This window comes from Nicotiana tabacum, chromosome 10 (assembly GCF_000715075.1).
Source record: "Nicotiana tabacum cultivar K326 chromosome 10, ASM71507v2, whole genome shotgun sequence".
Classification (NCBI taxonomy): Eukaryota; Viridiplantae; Streptophyta; class Magnoliopsida; order Solanales; family Solanaceae; genus Nicotiana; species Nicotiana tabacum.
The window spans coordinates 78,593,079-78,618,289 of NC_134089.1; the positions used below are offsets into that span (position 1 = coordinate 78,593,079).

General features: G+C 41.2%; 1 long non-coding RNA gene across 2 annotated transcripts in view; it reads right to left on the reverse strand.

The window, feature by feature from the left end:
• The window catches only part of LOC107817502 (uncharacterized), a 38,537-nt gene extending 15,528 nt beyond the window's left edge, over window positions 1-23,009 (reverse strand). For both annotated transcript variants that reach the window (XR_012695565.1, XR_001655204.2), the window contains exons 1-2: window positions 22,137-23,009; window positions 5,782-5,850 (exon numbers count right to left, since the gene is read on the reverse strand). This is a non-coding gene — a long non-coding RNA (uncharacterized LOC107817502). The remainder of the gene's footprint in view (window positions 1-5,781; window positions 5,851-22,136) is intronic.
• Window positions 23,010-25,211: the final 2,202 nt, after the last annotated feature.

Below are 25,211 nucleotides of genomic sequence, written 5' to 3' on the forward strand. Positions count from 1 at the left end.
GGGAAGAAGCTTGGGAAGCACTTTTCAAGAGGGATTTTCAGAGGAGCTCATTGGGGTAAGGTCTTTGGTCCCTAAACTCGTTATTGGAATAATTTTTATCAATTTAAGCACGAATAATTAAGGAAAAACAGTAGTAATTTGTGGGTTAGGGCTTAACTAAGTAGAGGCCTTTGAGTGATGATTTGAGGGACCAATTGAGGTCCGAGTTTGGTACTTTTAGTAGGACTGAACTCGTGAAAGTGTGAGGATTCTGAAAATATAAATTTTACCGAAATTCCAAGAAGTGGACCCGAGGGGTATATTGGTCATTTTACCTAATTTTGTGTATTAGCTTATGATTTAATTGTAGAATCAATTACTTGAAGTGTTATTTGCATTATGAAATTGGATTTAATAGATTTGGGCCATTTGGAGTCGAGTACTCGTGGCAAGAGCGTGGTTTCGGATGATTGAGCTAGTTCGAGGTAAGTGGTTTGTCTAACCTTGTGTGGGGGACTTTCCCCTTAGGATTTGGTATTATTATTAATTGAAATGCCATGTACGTGAGGTGACGAGTGGGTACTTGTGCTAATTGTTGAAAATCCGATTTTTTATTAAGTAATTACTAGTATGTTTCTTTTCCTGTTTTTATTACTTGTACATTAAGCATGTGGTTAGTTTAGGAAAGCATGTCTAAATAATTTAATTGCTCAAACTGCCTTACCTGAATTCTGTGCAGCATGTTAGGCTAGAACTACATGTTTGCCTTAATATGCAATTTGACATTTCTGAATATTTTCATGTTGTTGATGTGTATTTACATTGGGACTATTTACATCTAGGACTACGGGTGTGGGATTCCGGTAGATCCCCCTACACAATTATATGGAACTACGGGAATGCACCCGATAGATTCTCCCAGTACAGGGTATTTACATTTGGGACTACGGAACGGGATTTTGGTAGATCCCTGCGCACTATGAGTTGGACTACGGGACGGGATCCCGGGAGATCCATTGGATATGTATATTTGGGACTACAGGACGGTATCCTGAGAGATCTCCGATTGTTATTTTTGGTACTGAGTGGTATTTCTCTCTATGTACTTTGCCTCTGTAGTAGTTGTTGCTGTCATTTTTATCATGTGTTGCTTTTATTGTTGTACTTATTTATATTGTTCTGTTCTACACTGTCGAACCTTATATTTTTATTTAACCTCAGTAGGGCCCTGACCTTCCTCGCTACTACCCGACCGAGGTTAGGCTTGGCACTTACTAAGTACCACTGTGGTGTACTTATGCCCTTTCTGCGCATATTTTTCATGTGCAAATCTAGGTACTTCGAATCGGACTTACCATCCTTTAGGCGAGGCGAACCTTCTGAGACTTTGAGGTATATATGTCGCGTCTGCAGACCGAGGAGTCTCTCTCCATTCTCCTTTGTAGTTACAGCCTTATGTATTTACTTTGTTTAGACTATTCTGGAGTTAGAGAACTATGTAGTATCCTTAGCTTGTGATACATGGGTTTCCGGATTTTGGGCATATGTACTAGCTTTTGAGAGTTAAATATTGTGTATGCAGAGCGGCACTTTTAAACGTTATTTTATTACTCTATTTCTATTTTAAATTATTTTCTTCCGCGAATTTATTTATCTTTCGCATTTTAGGTTTACCTAGTCGTAGAGACTAGGTGGTGTCATGATCGTTCACGGAGGGCGCCCAAGGTGCTATGACTATCTCAGAATATGCAGTTTGTTACACTAGTTTGCCTAGGCATGCACCAGCTTTGGTTTCTACTGTTCGCGAGAGGGTTCGCTAGTTTATTGAGGGCCTTATTCCCAGCATCAGATCTAACATGGCTCGTGAGTTGGAGATGGATATTTCTTATCAACAGGTGGAGAGTATTTCTAGGAGGATTGAGGGTATGCATGCTAGGGATAGAGAGGAGAGGGAGGCCAAGAGGTCTCGAGAGTCGGGCCATTATTCTGGAGCCCGTTCCCCAGCTGCAGGTCATCATGGTAGGGGTTATATGAGTCGCCCTGTTCATTTAGCTCTTCCTGCAGCCAGTGGTATTCCAGCTCCTCCTAGGCCTCCGGAGCCTTATTATACACCTCTGGTATCTAGTCGCCTCATATGCGGGGTGCTTTCAGAGGTTAGTCCAGCAGACCTGGCCCGAGCCAGTCACAGCCACCACGTCCTCCCAAAGCTTTTTTGAGTGTGGTAACACACACCATATGGTGAGGAATTTCCCTAGACTTGGGAGGGGTGCACCTCTACAGACTTCTCAGCCACAACGTGCCCCACTGAGTTCTCAGGCTATGGTTACAACTCCAGTTGCTACCCCACCTGCTCAGCCAGCTAGAGGTAGAGGTCAGGGAGGTAGAGGTTGCCCTAGAGGGGGAGGCCAGGCCCGATACTATGCCCTTCCTGCCCATACCGAGGCAGTTGCCTCCGATTCTTTCATCCCAGGTATTATACTAGTTTGTCACAGAGGTGCATCAGTTCTATTCGATCCAGTCTCTACTTACTCTTATGTGTGTTCTTATTTTGCTCCACATTTGGGTGTACCTCGGGATTCTTTGAGTTCCCTTGTTTATGGTTCTACTCTTGTGGGAGATTCTCTTGTTGTGGACCGCATTTATCGGTCGTGTTTGGTTGCTCTTAGTGGTTTTGAGACCAGAGCCGATTTATTGTTGCTCAGCATGGTAGATTTTGATATCATCTTGGGCATGGACTGGTTGTCGCCCCATTATACTATTCTTGATGGTCACGCCAAAACTGTGACGCTGGCTATGCCAAGTGTACCACATGTAAAGTGGAGGGGTACTTTAGATCACACTCATAATAGAGTTATTTCTTTTCTTAAAGCTCAGCGTGTGGTTGAGAAGGGGTGTGACACGTATTTAGCTTATGTAAGGGATGTCAGTATTCATACCCCTTGAGTTGATTCAGTTCCAGTAGTACAGGATTTTCCCGATGTGTTTCTAGCTGATCTTCCGGGCATGCCACCTGATAGAGATATTAATTTTGGCATTGATTTGTTGTCGGGCACTCAGCCCATTTCTATTCCTCCGTATCGTATGGCTCCTCCTAGGTATTTACATTTGGAACTACGGAACGGGATTCCGATAGATCCCCACGCACTATATGTTGGACTACCGGATGGGATCCCGGGAGATCTATTGGTTATGTATATTTGGGACTACAGGACGGTATCCTGGGAGATCCCCGATTGTTATTCTTGGTAGTGAGCCATATTTCTCTCTATGTATTTTGCCTATATAGTAGGTGTTGTTGTCCTTTATATCCTGTGTTGCTTTTACTGCATTGTCGAACCTTATATTTTTATTTAACCTCAGTAGGGCCCTGACCTTCCTCGTCACTACCCGACCGAGGTTACGCTTGGCACTCACTGAGTATCGCTGTGGTGTACTCATGCCCTTTCTACGCATGTTTTTCATGTGCAGATCTAGGTACTTCGACTCAGACTTACCATCCTTGAGGCGAGGCAACCCTTCGAAGACTTTGAGATATATTTGTCGCGTCCGCAGACTGAGGAGTCTCTCTCCATTCTCCCTTGTAGTTACAGCCCTTCTGTATTTACTTTGTTTTAGACTATTCTGGAGTTAGAGCACTATGTAGTATCCTTATCTTGTGATTCATGGGTTTCCGAGTTTTGAGCATATGTACTAGCTTTTGAGAGTTAAATATTGTATATGTTGAGCGGCACTTTTAAATTTTGTTTTATTACTCTATTTCTATTTTAAATTATTTTCTTCCGCGAATTTGTTTATCTTCCTCATTTTAGGTTTACCTAGTTGTAGAGACTAGGTGCCGTCATGATGGTTCACGGAGGGCGAACCGGGGTCATGACACCAGGTGACCCCGACACACAACCATATCATCCTAAGACCTATAAGCCAATTTAATCCTTTCTCATGCGCCCAATAGTATCTCAAATTGAAATGTCCACTCTGAAGAGAATTTATATGAATTTGAAGTTATATATTTTATATCTCTAATACAGCAATGTAGAATCAATAATGATACACAAATACTACAACTCTCGGGCACAATCCAATGCAAATCTCAAATCTTTAGCCACACAATAAAATTAAATAAATCCTTAAGTACCACCTCCTAGAAATTAAACCCACTAGAACCTTTCTTGAGAGTCATCCACTCAGCTCTAATCTCCCATGTAGCCAATAAATGTTGAATGGCTTGTGCTCCATTAGCATAAAAATAATTTAAGAAGCAGCCTCATTCTTAAGCAATCGAGTGAATCCTTTCTCTTTAAACAGTACATCCACAATGAATAACAAACCTAACTCATCCAAAAATTTTCATATACCCATAGATCATAGTACATCATACATCCAACAAATTCCTTGATCGAATCATCCTCGAAATCATCATATTCAAGTTATAATTGGTCCACAAATTTTCCCTAATCCAGAAAATTACAACATGTGCCCAAATGAACCATATCGTTGTTTTAGACTCTCTCACTTGGCTCGAAGCCACAAAACACATCATCTGATATTCCGCAATTATCTTCTTTCTTAAGTACCACAATCTTGCATTGTTACTCAACTGAATCTCCTCATAAGCTCATGCAACACTAGTCATCATACCTCCCAAAACATCCATTGAGTTCATACCCATCCTCGTGACACTCGTGTGAACTTCCTCAAGCTATTTAAACTCTAATTGTAATACATGCATTCCACTAGATAGAAGGCAAACTCTTTATAGAAGCCTCATGAGAATCACACAACCTCAAATCTCGTCGCATGAGATAACCCACTTGTTAAGCCTCAAACTGACATCTTCCTATGACCCTACCATGGTCACAACCACTATGTAATCAATTAATCTTCCCGAGTCTACACTTATCAACAAGATATAATAATCAAATTTATTCCTCTAAAGAACAACCGAAAGATCCACCGAGACATCCACATCTTAAGACTATACCACACATTAAGATAAAAATCAAACATCCATAGCCCTTTGCATCCCAAGAAAATATTTCTCATTGTATCCAAACCATCTAAGCGTATCTCTCAGTCATATAATACTCATCACATAGCTATCTTGCCACTCATTGTGCCATCAATCCCACTCTTAGAGACACTACCGAGCATAAGAGTCCAAAGGAACATACTCATACAACTATCTACCAAGTCCAAGCTTTGGTCTAAACCTGGCCTCAAGTCCTCCAAACTGGCCTATCTTCACAATACAAAAACACTTCTCGCACCTCATCCACAACATCACAAGCCATTGGTACATAGATGATAATGAGTGATCAATATCACACATGACTGAATGAAAAACAATTGAAGATACAGGCTTCAAGCTGAACCAAGGTCGCATGATAATGGAAAGAAAGAAGGTGAAGGTTCCTAGATACCATGTAGCCTCTCGAAGATAAGTATGTATGTCATTATACCGATTCTCAAGACTCTACTAGACATTTGATCAAGACTCGTAAAACCTATTAGCCTAATGCTCTGATAACAACTTGTCATGATCTAAAACCCCACTTAATCGTGATGGTAACTAAGACAACCCATTAGGTAAGCTAAATAACAAATAACACAACTCAAATAAAATGTCATCAATAAACAATAAATAAGATAGCTGAAATTCCTACAACTATCCAAAGAATGGGTGGTATAAGTCATGAGCCACTAAGATTTAGATGAACAATGTCGGTATGAAGAAAATACAATATAAGTTTGAATATACATAAACATTAGTAAAAATTCTAAACTGCCATGAACAAGTGGTACCTTGTATATGGAACGCTAGTAAAACTTCAATGCTAGTCTTCTTCATCCACAGTAGCTCGACTCCAAGATCTACACGCAAGGTGCAAAAGTGTAGTATGAGTACAATCGATCTCATGTACTCAGTAAGTATAAAGACTAACTTTAATAAAGTAGTGGTGAGGTTTTCAAGTCATAAGATACTCACTTTACTTAACTTGTGCAGCTTAATAGCATAAACATATACACAACAACAATATAGAAATCTAAGCATGAATTATAGTTAAGCCCATCAGTGCACACAGAGAAGATACGTACAAGCATTACAAACTAACTAACACTCTAGCATATAGAGAGGATATGCACCTAGCACCAATAAATCATCAATAGATGCATATAGAGAAGATATGTATAAATGAACAAGCCCAGTTGCACAAGTTGACAAATAGAGAAGATATATGATGTAAATCAATTCTTCAACCAAAGCAACATATGGAGAGGATATGCATGACCTATCAAATAACCGCCAATAGTGGCATATAGAGGAGAATAGTTTCATATATAAGTAAAGCAGCGTATAGAAAGATATACAAAGATATGTATGAGTAAATAAGTCAATTACATGAATTAATATGCAAAGATATGTGCCGTAAACATTATATCAAGTAACGTAGCATATAAATATATGCACCAAAAGTATGTATAATTTCGGAGCTAGCATATACAGAAGATATGCAGTAAATAATCATATATACATCCTAGGAGTTTGCATAGAGAGAAATGCACAAAATCCAACCACTGATCAGTTTTTCATAATCCGCATATACATTATCAAGGAGAAACATGAGACGACCCTAGGGGTACATATCCTTATCCATATGCCACATGAACAACCCACATTTCATATTATAACCACTGCATAGACAACTTATGTTCCATGATCCTGACAACCACACGGACAATTCATGTGCTATAATAACTTAACCTACACCGACCACTCACGTGCTATCAATGCAGTCCATCACTATAAAGCAATACAACTATATATGTATACAATAAACGGCTATAAAATCACATGATCATGGACTAAGAAAAGTAACATACTAAGGTGTATGTGCATGTGCAAAATGTACAACTACAAATCAGATTAGGCGAGTATGACATAATAATGAGTTTTACGTTCAAACAAGGAATCAAAACATATGCATGATTCAAGAGGTTATGTAGGCATATAGACATATAGAGCATGATAGCAGGAAGCACAGTATCCAAAATAAGGCATGATACAACCTTAAGACTTCTACAATCATGAATCATACATGGCACCAGTATATACACTTCTCACCTCACATATACATCTCTTCTCAAATATTTCAATTATACAAATAAGGTCATATCCTAAGGGTTATTCCCTCACAATAAGATTAGGCAAAATACTTACCTCATCTAGAACTCCATATTTGTGACCACAGGTTCACAATTACGGAGTTTGCAATAGTGGCCATAGGTTCGCAATTGCGACGAAGGTTCGCAATTGCAACTAGAAGTTCGCAAATACGGAGGTTGTAATTGCAATCAAATGTTCGCAATTGCAAAGTAGTAGCACCAACAATCCCAAACTCAACTGAAATGGTCCGAAACTACCCAGAATAACATTTGAGCCCCTAGAACCTCGTCCATTTATTCCAACAAGTCCATATGCCCTATTATAACTTTTCTAAAGTCTCAAAACATGAGTGACAATGTCAAAACCAATAATTGAAGATCGAATCTATCTCTTAACTTTCAAATATTCAAACTTCGTCGAATGCGTCTGAATCACACTTAGATGTTCTGAATAACAACCAAACTTTATGCACAAGTTCATATCAACTATTAGGAACTATCTAAGGTCTCAAAACTCAATAGGAGTTTTATTACACCAAAGTCAATTCCCGGTCAAACGTACAAACACTCCAATTCTTCAAATTGCTAACTTTTGACAAATAGATCCAAAGCCTTCCAGAAAAATATGAATTAAAATTCGAACATATGGTGAAGTCCAAAATTACCATATGAAATTATTGAAACCATCAAACCCTAATTCTGAGGTCATTTTCTCAAAAGTCAAATCTGATCAACTCTACCAACTTAAAGCTTTCAAATTGGAGGATCACTCTATCAAGTTAATTGTTACGACCCGGCCAGTCGTCTCATGAATTACCACTTTGTTTTCCCTATTTCTACTTCTTTACACTTCGTTATACGTGTTTTATGTGATCGAGTTGATTATTTTACGTTCGGAGTGGATTTGGTAAGAAATGAGGCACTTAGTCTCTTTTAAAAAGGTTTAAGTTGGAAAAGTCAACCGAATTTTGACTTATGTGTTAAAGGGCTCGGATATGAGTTCTGATGGTTCGGTTAGCTTCGGGAGGTAATTTATGACTTATGAGTGTGATCAGAATTGGTTTTGGAGGTCTGGAGTAGAATTAGGCTTGAATTGGCGAAGTTAGTATTTTGGCGATTTCCGGTTGGTTGGCGAGATTTTGATCCAAAAGTCAGAATGGAACTCCGAGAGTTGTTGTAGCTTCGATATATCATTTGGGATGTGTGTGCAAAATTTCAGGTCATCCGGATGTGGTTTGGTTGGGTTTTTGATCGAAAACGTATTTCGGAAGTTTTTAGAAAACTTAGGCTTGAATTCGATGTGAATTGATGGATTTGGCGTTGTTTGAGGTGTTTTGATGATTGGAACAAGTTTGAATGAGGTATTTGGTTGTGTTGGTGCTTTTGGTTGAGGTCCCGGGGGCATCGGGGTGATTTCAGATGGCTAACGGGAAGTTTTGGAACTTGAGTGATTGCAGTTTTTTCAACTGCTTCTGGTATTTTCGCACCTGCGGTTTGGGGACCGCAGGTACGGTATCGCAGATACGTTGATTCGATCGCAGAAGCGGAAAGGCTGAATAAGGCCTGGAACCGCAGATGCGGAAGAGGGACTGCACCTGCGGAGCCGCAGAAGCGGCGAGTGGACCGTAGATGCGGTGTTGGTCCGTTAAGTGAAATTCTGCAGATGTGAAGAAATGACCGCAGAAGCGGTACCGCAGAATCGGCTATTGGAGCGCAGATACGATTAGGTCTGCGCAGAAGGTATACATGTTTCTTCTTCGCGATTTTTGAAGGGTTTAACCATTTTTAACTTCGGCCTTAGAGTTTTTGGGCGATTTTGAAGAGAGATTTCAAGGGAAATTCGATAAGGTAAGGATTTTGGACTTAAAACACACTTCTATGGTGGTATTCCATGAATTAGGACTGAAATTTAAGGAATTAATGGACTAAAAATGGAGGTTTAGGGCTTGAGTTTAAGAGGGCTTAAATTAAGGATTTGAGGGGTCAATTGAACTCTGATTCTTATATTTTTTATATTTATGAACTCGTGGGGAGATAAGGAATCTAATGATGTGAAAATTTCTCAGTTTTGAAAAGTAGGCCCGAGGCTCGGGTTTTGCTAATTTTGGGATTTTTTGATATTTTTCTATTTTTTCGCTTGGGCTTTGTTCCCATAGCATATTGTGATGTATTCGTTCTGGTTTTGGTCAAATTCGACGCTCGAAGAGGCCAATTTGAGAGACAAGGGCATTGCGAGCTAGAGATTTAGCCGGTTTGAGGTGAGTAATGAATGTAAATGATGTCCTGAGGGTTTGAAACCCCGGATTTGCACATCGTAGTGCTATATTGAGGTGAGACACGCACTTGATGATGAGCGTGGGGTCGTTTACTATTGGGGATTGTGACTTGGTCCGTCCCGATTGATGATTTTACAGCGTATTTGATAGAAACGTATTTGTTATCATCATTATTTGGACTGATTGCCATATTTGGGCTTTGTGCCAACTATTTGAACCCTCCGGGGATTTTTATCACTCTTTCCTCACTGTTTTGACTTACTACTTGAACTCAGTCATACTGTTTTCCACTGTTTTTACAACTCAGCCACTTTTTACTCGATTTTGGAACTAAAATGATATTTTAAATGATGTTTTGGGCTGACGACTACTGTTTTACTAATGCCCGAGGGGCATATGTGATTTCTGGATTGAGTATGACCGAGGGCCAGATGTGAGGATACAATGATGCTGATATGAGGCCGAGGGCCCGAGATACATATATACGCCACGAGGTGGCTGATACTGATATGAGGTCGAGGGCCTAGATTTGATGCCACGAGATGGCTTGATATTGTGCTTGGGCCGTAAGGGGCCCCTCCCGTAGTCTGCACACCCCCAGTGAACGCGGGTACCCAGTTGTGATATGAGAGAGAGAGAGAGCCCGAGGGGCTGGTACTGTTTTACGTGTTGATTTTTCTTTAACTATCTGTCACTTAACTATTTATCTGTTGTAGGATTATCTCATTCCGCTTTTCATTGGTTTATTGCTTTTATACTACTTGTTTAACTTACTACTTGTTTAACTGTCGCATTATAGATTACCCTATGTATACATGATTTTTTACTCTCAGTCATTATTTATGCTTATTACTCACTAGGTCGGAGTACTCACATTACTCATTGCACCTTGCGTGCAGATCCTGGTGTTCCAGAGGCTGAGTGAGAGCTTTCCAGTCGATCAGCATTATCCGGGAGTATTGAGGTAGCTTCATGGCATCCGCAACCCTGATTTCTCCCTTCCTTTCTAATGTATTCTACATTCCTAGAATGTTTGTGTAGTAGGCTGTTGAATTTGTATTAGAGGCTCAAGACTTGTGACACCGGATCGGGGTGGGCTATGTAGTAGTATTATCTTTTGACTTCCGCATATTTAACTTGCTATTTCAGAACCTTATTATGTTAATTTGATAATTAAACTATGTTAGCTGATATTGGATTTTATAAGGAAATGGGTTGTAGTTGATAGTTGGTCAGACTTGCCTAGCAATGTGTTGGGCGCCATCACGACCGGGGTTGGGGTCGTGACAAGTTGGTATTAGAGCCTAGGTTACATAGGTCTCGCAAGCCAAGAGCCGATTTAGTAGAGTCTCGCGGATCGATACGGAGACGTCTGTATTTATCCTTGAGAGGCTGCAGAACCTTTAGGAAAAACTTCATATTCTTGAAACTCTTGTCGTGTGAACTTGTTGGTCCGAGTACTAAACTTCTGTTATTCCATTCTCTCGCAGATGGTGAGGACGCGAGCTACTGGACGAGGTGGACGACCACCAGTGCCACCAGCTGAGACCACCAGAGGCAGTTGATGCGGTCGTGGTCGTGGCAGAGGCAGAGCAGCGAGGGCAGCACCTGTAGATCCACCAGCTGCCCTAACTCGGGATCAGGCTCCAGCTTTGGATGCTCCAACAACACCAGTTCAGGCACCAGTTGTGCCCATTGTCATTCCGGGTCTTCAGGAGGCCTTGGCACAGATCTTATCAGTTTGTACTGGCCTGGCTCAGGCAGTTTTAGCCACCATAGCAGCAGGTACTTCATGGGAGGCGATCAAACCCCCTCTGCTCGCACACCTGAGCAGGTAGTGTAGGGACTTCAGACGCCGGGAGCACCTCCAGCCCATCCGGTTGCACCAGCTTAGGAGTTTGTTGTGCCAGTTATGCTGGATGATGAGCAGCGTCATCTTAAGAGGTTTGGTAGACTCCAGCCTTCATCATTTAGTGGTGTTGAGGGCGAGGATGCCCAGGGTTTTCTAGATAAGTGTCAGCGGATGCTCCGTACAGCTGGGATTCTTGAGTCTAGTGGTGTGGAATGTACTACCTTTCAGTTTTCTGGGGCTGCCTTCACTTGGTGGGAGGCGTATGAGAGACGTAGGCCTGTGGGAGCAGCGCCCCTAACTTGGCATGAGTTCTCCATTCTCTTTCTAGAGAAGTATGTGCCGCAGTCTCACAGATAAGAGCTGCGTAGACAGTTTGAGTGGTTGAGGCAGGGGTATATGACTGTGTCACAGTATGAGTCAAGGTTTTCTGAGTTGTCTCGTCATGCCGTCATGATGGTTCCGATAGATCGTGAGAGGATCAAGAGATTTGTTGATGGCCTTAACTATCACCTCCGTATTCTTATGACCAGAGAGAGTGTTGGGTGCTACGTTCGAGGAGGTGGTTGATATCGCTCACGAGATTGAGACGGTCCGCCGTTAGGATCGAGAGGAGAGGGAGGCCAAGAGGCCTCGAGGATCGGGCAGTTTTAGTGGTGCTCCTTCGAGGGGCCAGTTCTAGTATGGTAGAGGTCGGTCTTTCAGGCCTACTTAGTCAGCCCGTCCAGAGTATCGCGAGGCATCTTCAGGTCATGGTCATCATGTGTCTCAGCAGGGCCAGCAATCACTCAACGCCCTCCCAACTTAGAGTTCATCTCGTGCCCCGTCAGCTCAGGGTTCTTCTATGCCGAGTGCATCAGCTAGTCACTCCAGTGTGAGGGGTTCCCTTCAGTCCCCTTCTCCAGCACCTGGGAGTTATTTTGAGTGTGGAGAGTTTGGGCATGTGTGGAGGCAGTGTCCTCGTCGTGTTGCTAGTTCGTCCCAGTAGAGGGGTCAGCCCTCGACTTTTTCTCCAGTTACTTCACCACCTGCCCAACCAGCTAGGGGTGGAGGTCAGGCAGCCAGGGGTTGCCCCACAGGGGGAGGTCGATCAAGCGGTGGCCAGGCTCGTTTCTATGCACTTCCAACTAGACCCGATGTTATTGTTTCAGATGCTGTCATTACAGGTATTGTCTCAGTCTGCCACAGAGATGCCTCTGTATTATTTGATCCCGGTTCCACCTTTTCTTATGTGTCATCATACTTTGATCGTTATTTAGGTACGCCCCATGAGTTTCTTGCTTTACCTATTCATGTATCTACCCTGGTTGGCGATATTATTGTTGTTGACCGTGTATACCGGTCATGTATGGTGACTATTAGGGGTCTGGAGACCCGAGTGAATCTATTGCTATTGAGCATGATAGATTTTGATGTCATTTTGGGCATGGATTGGTCATCTCCGTGTCATGCTATTCTAGACTGTCATGCTAAGACAGTCACTTTGGCTATGCCGGGTGTGCCGCGAATCGAGTGGCGTGGTGTGACTGATTATGTTCCTAGTAGAGTGATCTCTTTCTTGAAGGCCTAGCGTATGGTTGGGAAGGGTTGTCTTTCATATCTAACATTTGTGAGGGATGTTGGAGCTGAGACTCCAAGTATTGATTTTGTACCAGTTGTGAGGGATTTTCCCGATATATTTCCTGCAGACCTGTCGGGTATGCCACCGGACAGGGATATTGATTTTGGTATTGACCTGGTGTCGGGCGCTCAGCCCAGTTTTATTCCGCCATATCGTATGGCACCAACGAAGTTGAAAGAATTGAAAGAACAGCTTCAGGAACTCCTAGATAAGGGGTTCATTCGGCCTAGTGTGTCACCTTGGGGAGCGCTGGTTCTGTTTATGAAGAAGAATGATGGCACAATGAGAATGTCATTGATTATAGGAAATTGAACAAGGTAACAATTAAGAACAAGTATCCTTTGCCTCGGATTGATGATTTATTTGACCAGCTTCAGGAAGCGAGGGTGTTCTCCAAGATTTATATCCGTTTGTGTTATCACCAGTTGAAGATCAGGGATTCAGTTATTCTTAAGACTGCTTTCAAGACCAGATATGGTCATTATGAGTTTCTTGTTATGTCTTTCGGGCTAACCAATGTCCCAGCAGCATTCATGCATTTAATGAACAACGTGTTCTATCCTTATCTTGATTCATTCGTTATAGTATTCATTGATGATATTCTGGTATACTCGCATAGTTAGGAGGAGCACGCGGAGCATTTGAGAGTTGTGTTGCAGAGATTGAGGGAGGAGAAGCTTTATGCAAAATTCTCCAAGTGTGAGTTTTGGCTCAGTTCAGTGGCTTTCTTGGGGCACGTGGTGTCCAGCGAGGGTATTCAGGTTGATCCAAAGAAGATTGAGGTGGTTCAGAGTTGGCCTAGATCGTCCTCAGCCACAGAGATTTGTAGCTTTATTGGGTTGGCAGGCTATTATCACCGGTTTGTTTAGGGATTCTCATCTATCGCATCGCCCTTGACCAAGTTGACTCAAAAGGGTGTTTCATTTGTATGGTCGGACGAGTGTGAGGAGAGCTTTCAGAAGCCCAAGACAGTTTTGACCATAGCTCCAGTATTGGTTTTGCCATCAACTTCAGGTTCATATACCGTGTATTGTGATGCTTCGAGAGTTGGGATTGGTTGTGTATTGATGCAGGAGGGTAGAGTTATTGCTTTTGCTTCTCGTCAGTCGAAGCCCCATGAGAAGAACTACCATGTTCATGATTTGGAGTTGGCCGCCATAGTTCATGCATTGAAGATTGGGAGGCATTATTTGTATGGAGTATCTTGTGAGGTATTCACCGATCAAGTCTTCAACATTTGTTCAGGCAAAAGGATCTTAATTTGAGGCAGCGGAGATGGTTGGAGTTGCTCAAGGATTATGATATCACTATATAGTACCATCCGGGAAAGGCCAATGTGGTAGCCAATTCTTTGAGCCGAAAGGCAGTGAGTATGGGGAGTTTGGCATATAATCCAGTTGGGGAGAGACCCCTAGCAGTTGATGTTCAAGCCTTGGCCAATCGGTTCGTGAGGTTGGATATTTCGGAGCCTAGTCGGGTGTTGGCGTGTGTGATTTCTTAGTCTTCCTTGTATAATCGCATCAGAGAGCACCAGTATGATGATTCGCATTTGCTTGTCCTTAGGGACAGAGTTCAGCATGATGATGCTAGATATGTGACCATCGGCGATGATGGAGTATTGAGTATACAGGGCCGGATTTGTGTGTCCAATGTGGATGGGCTTAGATAGTTGATTCTGGAGGAGGCCCATAGCTCGCGGTATTCCATTCATCCGGGTTCCGCGAAGATGTATCAGGATTGGAGGCAACACTATTGGTGGAGAAGAATGAAGAAAGATATTGTGGGATTTGTAGCTCGGTGTCTCAACTTTCAGCAGGGAAAATATAAGCATCAGAGACCGGGTGGCTTGCTTCAGCAGATGGTTATTCCCGAGTGGAAGTGGGAGAGGATTACTATAGACTTTGTTGTTGGACTTCCACGGACTTTGAAGAAGTTCGATGCTATTTGGCTGATTGTGTATCGGCTGACCAAGTCTGCGGACTTCATTCCTGTGTGTACTACTTATTCTTCAGAGCGGTTAGTAGAGATATATATATCCGGGAGATTGTTTGGTTGTATGGTGTTCCGGTTTCCATCATCTCAGATAGAGGTACTCAGTTTACTTCCTAGTTTTGGAAGTCTGTTCAGCGAGAGTTGGGTACTCAGGTGGAGTTGAGCACAGCTTTTCATCCTCAGACGGATGGGTAGTCCGAGCGTACTATTCGGATATTGGAGGACATGTTGCGTTCTTGTGTTATTGATTTCAGAGGTTCATGGGAATAGGTTTCTACCGCTTGTCGAATTTGCCTACAACAACAGCTACCAGTCGAGTATTCAGATGGCTCCATATGAGGCTTTGTATGGGAGGCGGTGTAGATCTCCAGTTGGTTGGTTCGAGCCCGGCGAGGCTAGGCTATTGGGGACAGATTTGGTTCAGGATGCCTTAGAGAAGGTGAAGGTGATTCAGGAGAGGCTTCGTATAGCGCAGTCGCATCAGAAGAGTTATGCGGACTGAAAGGTTCGGGATGTGTCCTATATGGTGGGTGAGAAGGTCTTGTTGAAGGTTTCGCCCATGAAGGGTGTTATGAGATTTGGGAAGAAAGGAAAGTTGAGTCCGCGGTTTATTGGGCTTTTGAGGTGCTTCGGAGGATTGGGGATGTGGCTTATGAGCTTGCTTTTCCACCCAGTATGTCGAATGTGCATCTGGTATTTCATGTTTCTATGCTCCGAAAGTATATCGAGGATCTGTCTCATGTTTTGGACTTCAGCACGGTTTAGTTGGGTGATAATTTGACCTTTGATGTGGAGCCAGTAGCTATTTTGGGCCATCAGGTTCGGAAGTTGAGATCAAAGGATATAGCTTTAGTGAAAGTGCAATGGAGAGGTCGGCCCGTGGAGGAGGCTACCTGGGAGACCGAGCGGGAGATGCAGAGCAGATATCCTCATCCATTTGAGGCTTCAGGTATGTTTCTTGACTCGTTCGAGGACGAACGTTTGTTTAAGTTGGGGAGGATGTGATGACCCGGCCAGTCGTCTCATGATTACCGCTCCATTTTCCCTATTTCTACTTCTTTATGCTTCGTTATTCGTGTTTTATGTGATCGAGTTGATTAGTTTGCGTTCAGAGTGGATTTGGTAAGAAATGAGGCACTTAGTCTCTTTTAAGAAGGTTTAAGTTGAAAAAGTCAAACGGATATTGACTTATGTGTTAGAGGGATCAGATGTGAGTTCTGATGGTTCGGTTATCTTCGGGAGATGATTTATGACTTAGGAGTGTGATCAGAATTGGTTTTGGAGGTCCGGAGTAGAATTAGGCTTGAATTGGCGAAGTTAGTATTTTGGCGATTTCTGGTTGGTTGGCGAGATTTTGATCCAAGGGTCGGAATGGAATTCCGAGAGTTGTTGTAGCTTTGTTATGTCATTTGGGATGTGTGTGCAAAATTTCAGGTCATTCGGACGTGGTTTAGTTGGATTTTGAATCGAAAATGTATTTCGGAAGTTTTTAGAAAACTTAGGCTTGAATTCGATGTGAATTGATGGATTTGGCATTGTTTGAGGTGTTTTGATGATTCGAACAAGTTTGAATGAGGTATTGGGTTGTGTTGGTGCTTTTGGTTGAGGTCCCGGGGGCCTCGGGGTGATTTCGGATGGCTAACGGGAAGTTTTGGAACTTGAGTAATTGCGGTTTTTTCTGCTGCTTCTGGTGTTTTCGCACCTGCGGTTTGGGGACTGCAGGTGCGGTATCGCAGATGCGTTGATTCGATCGCAGAAGCGGAAAGGCTAAATAAGGCCTGGAACCGCAGATGCGGAAGAGGGACCGCACCTGCGGAGCCGCAGAAGCGGCGAGTGGACCGCAGATGCGGTGTTGGTCCGTTAAGTGAAATTCCGTATATGCGGAGAAATGACCGCAGAAACGGTACCGCAGAAGCGGCTGTTGGACCGCAGATGCTGTTATGTCTAGGCAGAAGGTATATATGTTTCTTCTTCGCGATTTTTGAAGGGTTTAACCATTTTTAATTTCGGACTTAGAGTTTTTGGGTAATTTTGAAGAGAGATTTCAAGGGAACTTTGATAAGGTAAGGATTTTGGACTTAAAACACACTTCTATGGTGGTATTCCATGAATTAGGACTGAAATATAAGGAATTAATGGACTAAAAATGGAGGTTTAGGGCTTGAGTTTAAGAGGGCTTAAATTAAGGATTTGAGGGGTCAGTTGAACTCCGATTCTGGTGTTTTTGATATGTATGAACTCGTGGGGAGATAAAGCATCTAATGATGTGAAAATTTCTGAGTTTCGAGAAGTGGGCCCGGGGCTCGAGTTTTGCTAACTTCGGGATTTTTTGATATTTTTCGATTGTTTTCGCTTGGGCTTTGTTTCCTTAGCATATTGTGACATATTCATTCTGGTTTTGGTCAGATTCGACGCGCGAGGAGGCCGATTTGAGAGGCAAGGGCGTCGCGAGCTAGAGATTTAGCCGGTTTGAGGTGAGTAATGAATGTAAATGATGTCCTGAGGGTTTGAAACCCCGAATTTGCACATCGTAGTGCTATATTGAGGTGAGACACGTGCTTGATGATGAGCGTGGCGTCGTTTACTATTGGGGATTGTGACTTGGCCCATCCCGATTGATGATTTTACCGCGTATTTGATTGAAACGTATTTGTTATCATCATTATTTGGACAGATTGTCATATTTGGAATTCGTGCCAACTATTTGAACCCTCCGAGGATTTTTATCACTATTTCCTCACTGTTTTGACTTACTACTTGAACTCAGTCGTACTGTTTCCACTGTTTTTACAACTCAACCACTTTTTACTCGGTTTTGGAACTAAAATGATATTTTAAATGATGTTTAGGCTGAGGACTACTGTTTTACTAATGCCCGAGGGGCTTATGTGATTTCTGGACTGAGTATGGTCGAGGGCCAGATGTGAGGATACAATGATACTGATATAAGGCCGAGGGCCTGAGATTCATATTTACGCCGCGAGGTGGCTGATACTGATATGAGGCTGAGGGCCTAGATTTGATGCCACGAGATGGCTTGATATTGCGCTTGGGTCGTAAGGGGCCTCTCCCGGAGTCTGCACACCCCCCGTGAGCGCGGGTACCCAATTATGATATGAGAGAGAGAGCCCGAGGGGCTGGTACTGTTCTACGTGTTGATTTTTCTGTAACTGTCTGTCACTTAACTGCTTATCTGTTGTAGAATTATCTCATTCTGCTTTTCATTGGTTTATTTCTTTTATACTACTTGTTTAACTGTCGCATTATAGATTACCCTGTGTATACGTGATCTCTTACTCTCGGTCATTATTTATGCTTATTACTCACTGGGTCGGAGTATTCACATTACTCTCTGCACCTTGCGTGTAGATCCAGGTATTCCAGAGGCTGAGTTAGAGCTTTCCAGTCGATCAGCATTATCCGGGAGTATCGAGGTAGCTGCATGGCATCCGCAACCCTGATTTTTCCCTTCCTTTCTATTGTATTTCGCATTCCTAGACTGTTTGTGTAGTAGGCTATTGAATTTGTATTTGAGGCTCGAGACTTGTGACACCGGATCGGGGTGGGCTATGTAGTAGTATTATCTTTTGACTTCCGCATATTTAACTTGCTGTTTCAGAACCTTATAATATTAATTTGATAATTAAACTGTGTTAGCTGATATTGGATTTTATAAGAAAATGGGTTGTGGTTGATAGTTGGTCAGGCTTGCCTAGCAATGTGTTGGGTGCCATCACGACCGGGGTTGGGGTCGTGACATCAATCCTTAATATTTAGAACATAAAAACAAACCATATACAAAAGTCATAATACATCATATGAAGCTACTTAAGTTCTCAAGCTACCGAATGAAAATTCTAAAGTTTGAAACGATCGGTCGAGTTGTTACAAGTAACTTGGCAAAAGTTATATGGAGGTGTGCAGGAGGTTTGGAAGCATTATACCTCAGGAAATAGTGGGATGAATTTAACAAAATTATACAGTTAGGGAGTGTGGATCAATATCAAGAACGATTTGAGGGACTCACTAGCTATATGACCACTATTAATCCATTATTAAATGACACCCACATTGTTTCTATCTATATTAGTGGTTTAAAACCTGAATTGAAACCACTACTAGCTAACCCCTCAACTATTATGGATGTTTATGAGAATGCTAAATTGTATGAGGAGTTTTTGCAGCCTTTGCTTCACTCATTCCCTCAAAACCTGTTTATTACCTATCTAACCCAAGACCCTTAGCCCTTACCTATCCTAGAGCCCCCCAAAATCCCAAACCAATAGCCCTACCAAATCCTAACCAACCTTTGAGAATTACTTACCCAAACCAAAAGCCACATGTTAGTGCTCCCCTCAAACCAAATTCTTTTGAAGCATTGAGAGAATAGGGTTTGTGTTATAAATGTAAAGACAGGTATTACCCAGGTCATATGTGTAAAGACAAGACTTTCCATGTTATGGAAGGGGTGCTAGTGGAAGGTGAACCAGAGATAGACGAGTTTGTAGATGTCACATAAACCTTTGAGTAAAATATAGAAGAACAAGTTGAAGTTTCAATTAATTTAGTGCTTGGATTAGGTAGCTCTACTTCTATCATTAAGTTACTTGGCTTTGCTAAAATGATTTCTTGATTGTGCTAATTGATAGTGGCTCCACCCACTCTTTTGTTGATCCTTATGTATCCAACTACTTAAGGTTACAAGTGTAGCCTAGTACAGTATATTTAAAAGTATTGGTGGAAAATGGTGAATCCATGTACTGCAATAAGGAATGCCATTTATTTTCTTGGAAAATGCAAGATGAAGTGTTTTCATTCAATATTAAGCTTATGAAGGTTGGGGGTTGTGATATGGTCCTAGTGATGGAATGGCTTGACCTTTTTGTTCTAATAGTACTGAATACCCAGCCACGCAACTTATCCTTTCAAAAGGAAGGTAAGATTGTAACCTTATGGGGCATAAATGAGAAGCTTGAAGTGACATCAATTGATAGTGAAGCACTCGGGAGAATGTTGCAGTGTGAAACTTGTAAGGTGTTGACTGAAATATGTATGAAGAACTCTAGGAATGCAACAACTGGAAAAGAGGTGATAAATCCTATTGTGGAAAGGCTATTGTCAACTTACATAGAAGTGTTTCAAGAACCAACTAAATTTTCACCTAAAAGGAGTTGTGATCATGCAATAAACATGGTTCCTGATGCATAGCCGTTCAATTTGAGACCTTACAGGTACTCTCATGATCAACAGAATGTAAAAGATTCAATAATAAATGATATGCTTGAGGCATAAATAGTGATTTTATTCATTCATCCTTTTCTCCCCCTACCTTACTTGGTAAAAAGAAAGTCACTTGAGGAGGCTTTGTGTCGATTATAGATGGTTGAATGCCTTGACCATTAAAAATAAGTCTCTTATCCCTATGATTGATGATTTGTAGGATGAATTACATGGGGTTATTGTGTTCTCTAAGGTGGATCTCAGGTCTGGATACTAGGTGAGAATCAATACCGAATATGAGCATAAAATTGCCTTTTTAACCCACCATGGGATGTGGTAGTTTAGAGTCATGCCATTTGGACTAACAAATGCCTCTTCTACTTTCTAGTTCTTAGTGAATGAACTCTTTAAAGAGAAATTGAGAATGTTTATATTGATGTATTTTGATGATATTTTGGTGTATAGCAAGACTATGAAAGATCACCTACTACACCCTGAAGTAGTATTGCAGCTAAAGAAAAGGAATAAGCTATTTGCTAAAGAAGTAAGTGTGACTTTTCTCAACCACAAGTTGAGTTTCTTGGGCACATTATTTCAGGAAAGGGTGTAAGCATTGAGTACAAGAGATTAATTTCATTGTTAGAGTGCCACAATCTGCTACTGTGAAGGAGTTGAGAGGTTTTCTAGGTCTGACTAGATATTACAGGAAGTTTGTTACAAAGTATGCATAACTCAATTGGCCCTTAACTAATTTATTGAGTAAGGGAAGCTTCAATTAGAGCCTTGAAGCAACCGAAAAAGGCTATGACCAAAGCTCCAGTATTGAACCTACATTACTTTAGCGATCCTTCCATTCTTGAAGTAGAACCATGCAACACTGGGGTGGGAGTTGTATTGATACAAGAAAAGAGTCCATTAGCGTTCATGATCAGTCCTTAAGCAAAAGGTATCAAAGATTATCAACTTATGATAAAAAGTCGATTGCTCTTTTGATAGCAGTGGAAAGGTGCAGGCACTACTTGCACCCACACCGCTTCATAATTAAAACTGATCATTTTAGTTTGAAATTTTTGCAAGAACAAAATATTACCACTTCCTTGCAACACAAAGGCTTAACCAAGCTGATGGAATTGAGCTATGAAATTCAATATAAAAAAGGAGTAAAAAATATTGTAGCTGATGCCTTATCAAGGAGAAGTGAAATAGCAACCAGCCACAGTGCCTTGTAGTAAGTCAATTGTAGCCCAAATGGTTTGAAGAAGTGGCGGCTAGTTATGAAGGAGATCAAGAAGTGATGCAACCTATTTCTAATCACACCACTAATCCAACTATTATTATGGATATCACTCTATAGTAGGGTTTACTAAGGCACAAAAGAAAGTTTGGATTAGCAATCATGGGAACCTAAGACATCAATCACAATTATACATAACTCTTAATTGGGAGGACATTGAGGTGTGATGGCTACATACCAAAGAGTGAAGACAATGTTCTATTGGCCTTCAATGATCAAGAATGTGAAGCTAATTGTGCAGGAGTGTGAGGAATGTCAGAGATGTAAAAATGAGTATGTGGACTATCTTGGACTTCTACAACCACTACTTGTGCCTGAGAAGGCTTGGGAACATATCTCAATGGATTCATTGAGAACTTACCAAAATCTAAAGGTTAGGACACTATTCTAGTAATAGTGGACAGGTATAGCAAATATGTCTATTTTCTTTCCTTAGCTCACCCCTTCACAACATCTCAAGTGGAAAAGTTATTCATGGATACAATCTATAAATTACATGGACTACCTAAGAGCATAGTTTCAAAAAAAAGACAAACTATTTATCACCAATTTTTGGAAAGAACTTTTCAAGTATTTGCAAGTGCGTCTACTTTATAACTTTGCTTATCATCCATAAATGGATGGACAAACAAAAATGTTGAATAAGTGTCTAAAAACTACTTAAGGTGCATGACAATACATAAGCCTAGGGAATGGAATAAATAATTGCATTTAGCTGAGTTTTGGTACAACAATACTTACCATATTTCATTGAAGATGACTAGTTTCAAGGTAATATATGGTTATGATCCTCTACAATTATCCTTTGAGTTGGTTGCACAGACTAGAGTAGCTGCTACTGATGAGATACTTAAGAAAAGACAGGTGATGGCCAAAGTGGTGAAAACCCGAAAAAGGCTCAGAACATAATGAAAATTTATGCTGGCGAGAAGAGGACTGAGAGAAAGTTTGAAGTATGTGACTGATTTATTTTTAAGCTACAATCATACAGACAAATATTTGTGGCAGTAAAAAGGAGTTTGAAGTTGGCTTCTAAGGTTTATGGCCCTTAGTAGATTATTCAAAAAGTTGGACCTGTTGCATAGAAGTTGAAGTTGCCCCCTTCGGCTAAGATACATCTTGTATTTCACATTTCTCAACCCAAGAAGAAGGTGAGACCTCAGACTATATCTTTAATTGATTCACCTATCAGTTCTCTAGAGGGACAACCTTTGGTAGAACATGTTGTTGTACTGGATAGGATAATGGAGAAAAAAGGGAAGTAAAGCCATAACTCAAGTTTTTCAGTGTGCCAACTTACTACCTGGAGAAGCTACTTGGGAAGACTACAATTTCATCAGGTCCCAGTTCCCAGATTTTGATGAAACTTAAGGACCAGGCTCTGAAGGAGGATGGATTGTTACGACTTTCTGAAGTTTTTAATTTTACAATTGGTCTATGTTTAAATTCAAGTTGTAGTATTAAATTATGCCAATGGAGATCCCTAGATTAGTATTGACATTTCAATTAAGTCCAAAAAGACTGTTAGTGGATTGTGGATAGGTGTCAGTCTTAGAGTAATAATAGGGAATCCAAAGTCAAATTTTGTTATATATCTATTGGTTGTTGTTCGAAATATTATTCAGTGAATAGATTATTCCCTCTTATCGTTTCTTCTCTCTTCTCTCTTGTCACGACCCAAAATCTTATCTAGCTGTGATAGCACCTGTTACATCCCGTGTTTCGTACGTTGAAGTTTTGTCATAAGTTAACTGACGTAAGTTCAAGAATGAGATTATTTTGAGATTATAAGCATTATGTTATTATCAACTGTGAATTGTGGTATTATTGAACATTTTGTTTATGTTTAGTGCAACTTCTGTTTATCCATTCTTCTTGTAGTAATTGAGTGGAAGATAATTTGTCGGCAAAATGATGAGTTATGACGATTGAGTATACTAACCAGTGTATATTAAGAAAGTTATTATCAAAATAAGTTGCTCTAGTGGATTATGGCTTAATCCAAATACATGGCTATTATCAACTATGAATTGTTTGTATCAATAATTATCTAAACATGCTTCACCAATTGATTAGCATGTAGTTTAGTAACCCAGGTTCAGTAAAATAAATAATTTTCTCATTAAATTAATAGGGCCTACTTCCCTTTAAATCTTGATTATTATTTTGAGAAAAGGATGTCTATGTTATTTATTCCTGTAAAATAATATTAATCAGAGGTAGAATGGTCTTTTGACGTTCTGAGAAGTTTTATTAACGTATTTCTCATGCATTGCATTTATTTATATGTACATTTACCCATGACTCAGACGGTGTTATATATGCGTATATATGTATATATATGTATATGGTATATGAAAAAAGGTTACGGCATTATATACGTACCACCACCTGATCAGCTGGTATACGTTGATGATGTTGCGCATAGTGGCACCAGATGGCATTATATATGCATATATATGTAAATATATGTATATGGGAAATGGGAAAAAGGTTACGGCATTATATACACACCACCACCTAATCAGCTGGTATATATTGATGATTTGCCCACAATGGCCGAGATGATATGATGGGATGCCCTCAGAGGCTTGATGATGTTATGTACGTACAGACCTATGCATCACATGACATTTATATGCATATGCATGACATTAAAAATATTTCATGATTTACAGAGCTATCTAAACTTACAAGTTGTGTCCTTTACTCCATGTTTCTTCCATGCTCTTTATATATTGATTTACATGTCTTACATACTTGGTACATTATTCGTACTGACATCCTTTTGTTGGGGACGTTGCATTCATGCCTGCAGGTATAAATAATCAGTTTGACGAGCCCTTATAGTAGACGAGGTTGGCATTCAGCGAAGGATCGGTAAGACTCTACCTCATTCGGAGTGCAGCCGAGTCTATGAGATATCGTGTCAGAGTTTTGCTATAGACTTATGGGTAGACCGGTATCCTGTCCCATTTAATGTCGAATAATCATAAAGGCTTTGTAGGCAGAGGTTCATTTTGTATAGTATGTCAGAGGCCTTGACGGCCCATACGTATTCATGTTTTAAGAAAAATGGTTCAGTGGTAGAGTGTTTTCCACTTACAGTTGCACATTATGAGTTGTGGCCATGTTGGCCCATGACAGTTGCAGAAGAAAGAAATGAGTTACAGAATAGTTCGCTTGGGCCAGTACGATACCGGGTGCCAGCCACGCCTCCCCAGGTTGGGGCGTGACACCGGGGGGCTCAGGTGGAGTTCGAATGGTTAACGGATCAAGTTTGGAATTTGAAAGACTGTTATAGTTCACCAGGTCTTGTGCAATCGCACTTGCGGAGTTTTGATCGCAGGTGCGATCTCGTAGAAGTGAGCAGGGACTGGCAGATGCGGCTTGAAGAGGGGTGTGCAGTGGTCGCAGGTGCGAGGGTATTTCCATAACTGCATGGTTGCAGATGCGGAGTATGGGTGCATAGCGGGCTTAGTAAGGAAGCTGTGGAGCGCAGATGCAGAAGAAGTTTCACGGATGTGGACTCGCACCTGCGCAAGTGGGATCGCAGAAGCGAAGGTAGTGACCTTCAGGTACAACCGCAAAAGAGGAGGAAGTGTCTGCACCTGCGAGACTGCAGATGCGGTTAAGTGGGTCGCAGGTGCGAAAGCTATGACAGTGCTAAATCTAAAGGGTTTAATGATTCTTCTCATTTTGGACTTTGCAAACTCGAACTAAGGCAATTTTTTAGAGGGATTTTGAAGAGTTTCTTGAGGTAAGTCACTTGTAGTCATTTTTATTCAATAATCTTCTTTCCCTATTGAATTTTCC